The sequence below is a fragment of the Martes martes genome, assembly GCF_963455335.1.
Source record: "Martes martes genome assembly, chromosome: 7".
NCBI lineage: Eukaryota > Metazoa > Chordata > Mammalia > Carnivora > Mustelidae > Martes > Martes martes.
In genome coordinates, this window is record NC_137894.1 from 144,795,599 (window position 1) to 144,806,331 (window position 10,733).

Consider the following 10,733-nt stretch of genomic DNA (forward strand, 5'->3'; position numbering starts at 1 on the left):
CCAGGGGCCACATTCTCCCCCTATTTTTAAAATGTGACCATGTGTATGGCGAAAAGGAAGGACATGGAGACCATGGATGAGTATCTATGCCCCAGTCTCCATTTGAGCATCACACATATCACATTCTGGTACGAGAGGCATGAAGTCACGGTCAAGTCATGGGCATGGTCACAAGTCATGGGCTGACAGGTGTGCCGGGTTCAAGCTCAGTCTATATCAACACATCATCCTTGCTGTTCCCCCTCCGGTGCTGAGTTCCTGTGGCTCTCCTTCCCATGCACCACAATCTGTGAGTGTCCTGTCTCTGGGGCAGTTCCACACAGCAGGATCACCATGAGGAGACCTGCAAAGATGTGACACTCATGTCCCAGCCTGTTTTATTTCCTGTGACCGCTGTGTCCAGGTACCACACACAGGACTCATATCTACACGTTTATTCTCCTACCATTCTGGAGGTCTACATGAAATCAGCCCCAATAGGCGGCAGTCATAGTCCTGGCGGGGCTATACTCCTGCAGAATGTCTGGGGTTGAGTCTTTTCCTCCTGCTTTCCAGAGCTGCACCCCTTGCATTTTCAGACTCATGACTCCTCCCTCCACCTTCACAGTGAGAAGACCATTGAGCACCAATAGTCACACGACTCACTTCTACTGGGTCTTAACCTCTCTCTGCTGCATCTCATAAAAGCATTTGACATTACATTATGAGTCACCCAGATGCTCCAGAAAAGATATTCCAGATGACTCCTGCACAGGAACTGGGTCTGGGCTTCCCCTGGACCCCACACCTGCAGCACTAGGAAGTGTAGGGAGACGATGTTTCCTGCCAGCCTCTGAATTTCCTCTCCAGACCTCGCTGTTCAGGGCCAAGTCTTCCATTCCCTTCTCCTCTGAGAACAGCCCTGTCTCCTGTTAGTGGTGCATGCCGGTGTGGGGTTATATCAGTTTTATAAACCTTCAGTATCCCCAGGCCCCTTGCATAGGGACAGCAATCACCCATGTGATGCAGGCTGTCTCATGGGCTCCAGCCCATGAGGCGGCAGAGCAAAAATAAAGTGAAAATAGGCCTTTAGTTGAACTCTAGCTGATGTTGGAACAGCATTAGGGAATAATAAAGTAAGAAGAATACTAGAGATAGAAATCAGAGCTTCTCTTGCATGGAAGAAGAAATATTAAACTCCCAAACGTGCAAGAGTAGCCTATATCATGAAATGATAAAACAGCTTAAATGTGTTCTCATGGAGTGTCAGACACTGGCTTGTGCTGAATGAGTTTTCAGGGTCTCACCTCAGAGCTGTGAAGGAAACATCTTGTTCAAGGACTCAGGTGAGTGCAGAGAGCTCCAGATCACCGAGACATATAGAAGCACGACACCAGGAAATGAAAATATCTATGACTGACACCAGAAGCACATGCATTCAACCTGATGAACAAACTGGGGGAAATGACACAGCACAACATCTGTCATGAAATTTCAAGTTCAAGTTTGAGGATGAGAACAGAATTGTTTGCAGCTTATGAAAACCACATTGTGAAAAGGAATTAACAGAGTGTATAAATTTAAAAGCAAAATAAAAAACACCAAGTTACCAGAGACCATTTAGGGAACAAGCTGACACTCAGAGAGGCCAGGAAAATAATGAAGCCTTTGCAACAGATTGAAAATCAAGAAACTATTCACAGGCAGCCAATAAACATGAAATTCAGAAGTTATAGTTAAAAGACCAGGATGCATTAAAAATAAATATTATAAATAGACTTAGTGAAAATCAAATACTTTTTTCTGCCACTTAACAATCACAATGAGGAGGAACAGGTTAAAATCTAAGGGACGATATGCACAAATTGCATAACCAACAAAGGACTTGCATCCTGAATATGCTAAGAACACTGAAAACACAATGTAAATAAGGCATTAACTATCTGTAAAATAGGCAGAGCCTTGTGTGGACATCGGATCCAGGAGGGTATAGAGATGTTAGGTAAGCACAGGAGAGGTCACACCCCACCATGGATTGTCAGGGAAATTCAAGTCAAACAACAATGAGATACCCTACACATTCATCACAATGACTCACGTATGAAGGAAGCACTGACCATACCATCCTGGTGAGCATGTATTATACCTCAGGCCTCACACCTTGTAAGAGGGAATGAACAATGAAAAAGCAGCCCTGGAAAAAGAAAACATTTGGCTTCTTTTACGATGTTAGAAATGGATACTGGTAATGTGTGACCTGGAAATCCCACCCATGAATGTTTGCTACAGAAAAATGAAACCTCATGTTCACATAAAAATGGCATATAAATATTTACAACATCTTTATTTCTGTTAGAAGTTAAGAATAATAATAGAAAATTAAGAATTTATTATTAAATAAATTATTTGAAATAATTTAGAAAAGGGTTTCTAAATTAAAGGAGTAATCCAAGTAGAAAATATCCATCAATGGAATATATTTTACAATAAGAAGTCACACTACTGATGCACACATCAGCCCAGGGGAACCTCAGGACGTGATGCTGAGTGAAGGTCAGCACTCTCAAAGTGGACATAGGCCATGTAGCCTGCGGCATTCACACAGGGAGGCCACAGTGACAGTGGTTTGGCTGGGCATTGTTTACTTCTTGCTTCCCCCTACCCAGATGATGAGCTCCCCTGCCTCAGGCTCCATGCTGTCTCACTGTCAGCAACGTCCTCATGTATGGAGTCTGCACAAACTGAACCAACCCACCTCAGGCTCCTCGGAATGGAGAGTTGCTGAGCCCAGAGTCTGTCATGTGTTCTGACAGCAGCTGTCCCCTCCGGTGTCTCTGTCTCCGCCTCTCTCCTGCAGGTGTGCAGGAATAGATTAGGACACCTCCTCTGAGTCCATCCGTCTCCTGCTGCTGACTCTCCCACAACCTGAGGTCTAGACCTTCCTCACACGCAGGTAGAAATGAATTGACTTGTACAGGAACTGACTTGGAACTGTTTAGTGGGTTGTATGCACCATGCTGTTTTCCATAAAACTACACTATATGGTACGCCCATCCAGAGCATTCCAGGGGTCCCTGCTCACTACATTCTCAGTGGAGGTCCATTCTCACACGGGGTCCATTCTCATTTTCTTTACTTTGTTATTTTCATAGCCTTGGTAAAAGCTCTGGGTTGATATCTCAGTGGTTTGGGGTTTGATCTCTCTGATGATTAGTGTTGTTGAACATAGATGAACTTATGTATTCTCTTTGTACGATTTTATTCATTTATTTGGGAGACAGAGATTGCACATGTGAGGGGAGGGAAAGAAGGAGAGGGAGAAGCCCATTCTTAGCTGGTCACAGATCCTGATGTGGGGCTTGATCCCAGATCATGACCTATCATGAAATCAGATGCGTAATCAATGGAGTCAACCAGAGCCCTTACTTGTCTTCTGTAGAGAAATGGATAGAGAAGACCACTGGGCCCATTTTTTTTTGATTTATTTATTTATTTATTTAGAGAGAAAGAGAAAGTGAGTGGAGGAGCAAAAGGAGACAGAAAGAAAACATATCAAGCTTATTCCCAGTGAGCACAGAGCCTAACATGGGGCTTCATAGCAGGATCCTGGATCATGACCTGAGCAGAAATCAAGAGTTGGAGGCTTAGCCAATTGAGCCATCCTGGCGCCCCATCCTGGGCCCAAATTTTAACCAGGGATTTCTTTATTGTCATTATTGTATTTGTCAAACTTACTACTCAAGCTAAGGAGTCCTTTCCGTACTTTGGGTGTTAACCCCTCCTCAATATATGGTTGAACACCCTGTCTCCCATTTCACAGTCTGACTTCCTGCTCTGGAACATTTGCTCTTCACACTTGGTGTTTTGATGGAGTCCCACCTCCATTAAAGAGGGCATGTGATGTGATGAGCACAGGGTGTTAAAAGTAATGCTGAATTATTGAACACTACATCAGAAAATAATGATGTACTATATGTTGCTTAATTGAATTTGAATTAAAAATAAACTAAAATAGTTAATAAAAATAAAATAAACAAAATAAAATAAAACCTTCTGCTTTCAAAACCAAGAAAGAAAGAAAGAAAGAAAACATTCTAGAGGAGGAAACAATGTACAATGGAAAAAAGACAGTCTCTTCAATAAATGGTGCTGGGGAAATTGGACAGCTCTGTGTAGAAGAATGAAACTCGACCATTCTCTTACACTGTACACAAAGATAAACTCGAAATGGATAAAAGACCTCAACATGAGACAGGAATCCACCAGAATCCCAGAGGAGTCAATAGGCAGTCACCCCTCTTTCATCAGCCCCAGCAATTTCTTTCAAGACATGTCTCCAAAGGCAAAGGAAACAAAACCGAAAATGAACTTTTGGGACTTCATCAATATCAAAACTTTTTGCACAGCAAAGGAAACAGTCAACAAAACAAAGAGGCAACCCACTGAATGGGAGAAGATATTTGCAAATGACAGTACAGACAAAAGGTTGATATCCAGGATCTATAAAGAACTCCTCAAACTCAACACACACAAAACAGATAATCACGTCAAAAAATGGGCGGAAGACATGAACAGACACTTCTCCAATGAGGACATACAAATGGCTACCAGACACATGAAAAAATGTTCATCATCACTAGCCATCAGGGAGATTCAAATCAAAACCACTTTGAGATACCACCTTACACCAGTTAGAATGGCCAAAATTAGCAAGACAGGAAACAACGTGTGTTGGAGAGGTTGTGGAGAAAGGGGAACCCTCTTACACTGTTGGTGGGAATGCAAACTGGTGCAGCCACTTTGGAGAACAGTGTGGAGATTCCTCAGAAAATTAAAAATAGAGCTTCCCTATGACCCTGCAATTGCACTGCTGGGTATTTACCCCAAAGATACAGATGGAGTGAAAAGAAGGGCCATCTGTACCCCAATGTTTATAGCAGCAATGGCCACGGTCGCCAAACTGTGGAAAGAACCAAGATGCCCTTCAACGGACGAATGGATAAGGAAGATGTGGTCCATATACACTATGGAGTATGATGCCTCCATCAGAAAGGACGAATACCCAACTTTTGTAGCAACATGGACAGGACTGGAAGAGATTATGCTGAGTGAAATAAGTCAAACAGAGAAAGTCAAGTATCATATGGTTTCACTTATTGGTGGAGCATAACAAATAATATAGAGGACAAGGGGAGATGGAGAGGAGAAGGGAGTTGAGGGAAATTGGAAGGGGAGGTGAACCATGAGAGACTATGGACTCTGAAAAACAACCTGAGGGTTTTGAAGGGGAGGTGGTGGGAGGGTGGGGGAACCAGGTGGTGGGTATTAGGGAGGGCACGGATTGCATGGAGCACTGGGTGTGGTGAAAAAACAATGAATACTGTTACGCTGAAAATAAATAAAAAATTTAATTTAAAAAAAAAAAGGTTGATATCCAGGATCTATAAAGAACTCCTCAAACTCAACACACACAAAACAGACAATCATGTCAAAAAATTGGCAGAAGACAGGAACAGACACTTCTCCAATGAAGACATACAAATGGCTACCAGACACATGAAGAAATGTTCATTCTCATTAGCACCAGGGAGATTCAAATCAAAACTACATTGACATACCACCTTCCACGAGTTAGAATGGCCAAAATTAGCAAGACAGGAAACAACGTGTGTTGGAGAGGATGTGGAGAAAGGGGAACCCTCTTACACTGTTGGTGATAATGCAGGTTGGTGCAGCCACTTTGGAGTGACTTAAGTGTGTAGATTATTTGAATACCTTTTATTTATTTTTTGTTGTTGTTGCCTGATTGCTGTTGCTAAGATTTCTTCTTGTTTTTATTTCTTTTCAGTGTAACAAAATTCATTGTTTATGCACTACAGCCAGTGCTCCATGCAATACGTGCCCTCTGTAATACAAACCACCTGGCTCCCCCAACCTCCCACCCCCCGCCCCTTCAAAACCCTCAGATTATTTTTCAGAGTCCATACTCTCTCATGGTTTATCTCCTCTTCCAATTTCCCTCAACACGCTTCTCCTCTCCATCTCCCCATGACCTCCATGTTATTCCTTATGCTCCACAAATAAGTGAAACCAAATGATAATTGACTCTCTCTGCTTGACTTATTTCATTCAGCATAATGTTGAACAAGAGTGGTGAGAGTTGGCATCCTTGTTATGGTCTTGTTCTCAAAGGGAAGGTTGCCAGCTTTTCCCCATTGAGAATGATGTTCCCTGTGAGTTTTTCATAGATAGATTTTATGATGTTGAGGAAAGTTCTCTTTATCCGTTTACTTTGAAACTTTAAAATTAACAAGACAGTAAAAAACAGATGTTGGAGAGGATTTTGAGTAGGGAGAACCCTCTCACACTGTTTTCGGGATGCAAGCTGGTGCAGCCACTTTGGTAAACAGTGTGGAATTTCCTTAAGAAATTAAAAATAGAGCTTCCCTATGACCCTGCAATTGCATGACTGGGTATTTACTCCAAAGATACAGATGTAGTGAAAAGAGGGGCCATCTGCACCCCAGTGTTCGTAACAGCAATGGCCGCAATTACCAAACTGTGGAAAGAACCAAGATGCCTTCAGCGGACGAATGGATAAGGAAGATGTGGTCCATATACATTATGGAGTATTATGCCTCCATCACAAAGTTGAATACCCGGCTTTTGTATCAACATGGTTGGGACTAGCAGTGATGATGGTGAATGAAATAAGTCAAGCAGAGAGAGTCAGTTATCATGTGGTTTCACTTCCTTGCAAAGCATTAGAAATAACACAGATGACGTTAGGAGAAGGAAAGGAAAAGTGAATTGGGGTAAATCGAAGGGGGAGATGAACCATGAGAGACTGTGGCTCCTGAGAAACAAACTGAATGTTTTCGAAGGGAGGGCGTGCGGGGATGGATGAGCCTGGTGGTCGGTATTAAGGGGGGCATGCATTGTATGGAGCACTGGATGTGGAGCATAAACAATGAATCTTGGAACTTTGAAAAAAATTAAAATTAAAAAAAAGTTTTATATTCACTTGGGTGTGTATGTGTGTCTCTGTGTGTATGTGTGTGATCTTCAAACTCTATCCACACAACATCCTGGAGCAGGTTTCCAATTCTTTCCCACGTTGTCATTAACATTGATCCTGTGAGTATAGTTCAAGATTGAGACTCTACCAGGGCTGTTAATTCTCTTGCTTTGCATTGTTGGTGCCTCTGTAGGCTCATATCCAGCACGCACTTTACACAGGTTTTGACAAGCTTGCACACTGGGCTGGGTGGTCCTATAATGAACAGAGAGTGTAGCTGGGACTCCTGTAAGGTTCAGATGACATATATGGAGATATTTGTAATCCATTGGTATTTAGAGATGGGAACAAGAAAGTGTAAGTGACACTGTCATTGTGCTTGTTAGTATAGTTGTTGTCCCAAATTTCTAAGTCGGAGACTGAAGAGGAAGCCCAGAATCATGTGTCCAGAGAGGCTCCCTTGGGGAAAAAGCTTGAAGGCATGAATGCCAAAGACCCTGACAGGAAACCTGCCCATATCCTCCAGTTGTGCCTGCTCCTGGGGCTTAAGGACAGAACTGGTGAGTGGTGTGCACCCCCTGGTGGTCCAGATCCAGTCCTACAGTGAGGTTTGTGTCTGGGTTCACACTGATGTCCCCTCACTGTGTCTGTTGCACAATAATACACGGCTGTGTCCTCGGTTCTCAGGCTGTTCATCTGCAGATACAGCGTGTTCTTCCCATTGTCTCTCGAGATGGTGAATCGGCCCTTCACAGAGTCTGCATAGTATGTGTCACTTCCATCATTGCTAATCCATGCGACCCACTGCAGCCCCTTCCCTGGAGCCTGGCGGACCCAGCTCATGTAGTAGCTGCTGAAGGTGAATCCAGAGGCAGCACAGGAGAGTCTCAGGGACCCCCCAGGCTTCACCAGGTCTCCCCCAGACTCCACCAGCTGCACCTCACACTGGACACCTGCAGACACAAGACAACCTGGTCTGGAAATTGTCACACACCCACTCTTTCTCTCGTTTCCATTCTCACACTTGAGGTCACTTATTCTATGTATACTACCTTTTAAAAGAGCAACAAGGAAAACCCAGCCAAGCACAAACTCCATGGCGAATTTTCTCTATTCTATCCTGATTAGTGAATGGGAACACCTGGAAATGCCGTGGCTGGGTCGCCTCTCCCAGCTGCTGGGTCCAGACTGGGTTGTTTAAAGATTCTTTTTTTTTTTTTTTAAGATTTTATTTATTTATTTGACAGACAGAAATCACAAGTAGGCAGAGAGGCAGGCAGAGAGAGAGAGAGAAAGAGAGAAAGAGAGAGAGGAAGCAGGCTCTCCACTGAGTGGAGAGCCCGATGCGGGGCTCGATCCCAGGACCTGGAGATCATGACCTGAGCCGAAGGCAGAGGCTTAACCCACTGAGCCACCCAGGTGCCCCCGGACTGGGCTGTTTAAATCAGCAGAGGGAGGGCCCTATTTGAATGTCCTCTGACTATATATCTAGCTTGGGATCTAAGCTGATGGAGAGGGCAGTGACCAGAGCAGGTGTGACTGCTGTGACTTTGTGGCATTGACAGGATTTGGGGAAAATGCTTTTATTTATTATATGATTTTCCAGAATACACACTTGGCTTGTTGTGCTAACTCTTTTTACACATTCACCCACATCTTGGGTTTTTTTTCATGTTATGCCAGAAAGAGTTTTGAACATACACCCAGTATTCTAGAGGTTGTGTGAAGTGTCCAAGAGCATGTGTGGGGTGTGAGCCCCATGAATTGGCCTGGGATCCTCCCACCCCAGACCTCCTCTCCTCTGAATCACCTGCAGGTCAGAGTGGGCAGGTTCATGAGGAAGGTGGAACCCCTGCTGTGTTGGGGACAAGATGATTTTGCTTATTTTAAATTTTCTCTAAAAATAGAGAGAAATAGTGTTTTTGCAGCTCTATTTTCAAGTCTCTAAACTTTCATTATCTCTACGTTCCTCCCGAGTAATCCCTGGGATTATCTGCAATAGCTATGATGCGTGTACTTGACACAGGACGACTGCACACGAGTAGAGAGTGTGATGTGGTGAACCCTGCAGTCAGAATCAGCATTACCCAGAGGAAACAAATCAATTTCCCACAAAATCTCCTGTATTATCTTTGCAATTCTTCCTTCCTCATTCCTTCTTTACTCTGTCCCCACATTACTACTGATCTTCATGTTACCTTACACTAGCTTTAATTTTCTAGAATATATAATTTTGTATTTGTATTAGATGTACCTTTATTTCTAGGGCTTCTATTGCTCAGTCAACTACTTGATAATGCCACGATATTCATATTTTTTATGATTGGCAGCTTTCCAAAGATGACATAGAGCACAATATGTCCACTTTTTAAAAATATTCTTTTCAGTGTTCCAGAATTCATTGCTTATGCACCACACCCAGCGTTCCATGCAATACATGCCCCCTTAATACCCATTACCAGGCTAACCCACCCCCCACTGCCCTCCCCTCTAAAACCATCAATTTGTTTTTCAGAGACCACAGTCTCTCATGGCTCATCTCATCCTCCAATTTCCCCCAACTCCCTTCTCCTCTCCATCTCCCCATGTCCTCAGTGTTATTCCTAATGCTTCAGAAATAAGCAAAACCATATGATAATTGACTAATTGGGGTACAGATGGCCCTTCTTCTAACTACATCTGTATCTTTGGGGTAAATATCCCCAAACTACTAGAATTCATACAGCAATTCAGTAATGTGGCATGATATAAAATCGATGTACAGAAATCAGTTGTTTTCCTATACACTAACAATGAAAATACAGAAAGGGAAATTAGAGAATCGATTCCATTTACTGTAGCACCAAGAACTATAAGATACCTGGGAATAAACCTAACCAAAGAGGTAAAGGATCTGTACTTGAGAAACTACAGAACACTCATGAAAGAAATTGAAGAAGACACAAAAAGATGGAAAAGCATTCCACGTTCATAGATCAGAAGAATAAACATTGTTAAAATGTCTTTACTGCTGTGAGCTACATGGCCTGCGTTCTCTTTGAGAGTGCCGACCTTCACCCAGTGTCATGTCCTTGAGGTTCCCCTCGGTGGATGTGTGTATCACTAGTGTGACTTGTAGTCATAGAATAGTGTTCCATTGAAGGATGTTTTCTACTTGCGTTATTCTTTTAAATATAGAAAGACTTTTGTGGAGTTCTTAGCCTCAAACACAAATAAAAATGCTATAAATATTCACATGCCTTTTTTTGTGTGAACATGGGATTTAGTTTTCCTGGAGCAAACACACATGAGTGGGATTTCCAGGTCACACATTACCTGTATCCATCTTTTTTCTTAAAAAGATTTTATTTATTTTTTTGACACAGAGAGATCACAAGTAGGCAGAGAAGCAGGCAGAGAGAGAGGAGGAAGCAGGCTCCCTTCTGAGCAGAGAGCCCGATGCGGAGCTCGATTCCAGGACCCTGAGATCATAACTTGAGCCGAAGGCACAGGCTTAACCCACTGAGCCACCCAGACATCCCCCTGTATTCACCTTTAACTTCTTGGAAGCAGCCAAACATTTTTCGAGAGATGCTCTTTCATTGTTCATTCCAACGTGCAAGGTTTGAGGCCCCAGGTGTGATGCATGCTCCCCAAGATGGTATGGTCAGTGCCTCCTTCACACCTGAGCCACTGTAATGAGTGCAGAGGGCATCTCATTGTGGGCTTCTCTTGGATTTCCCTGACAATCCATGGT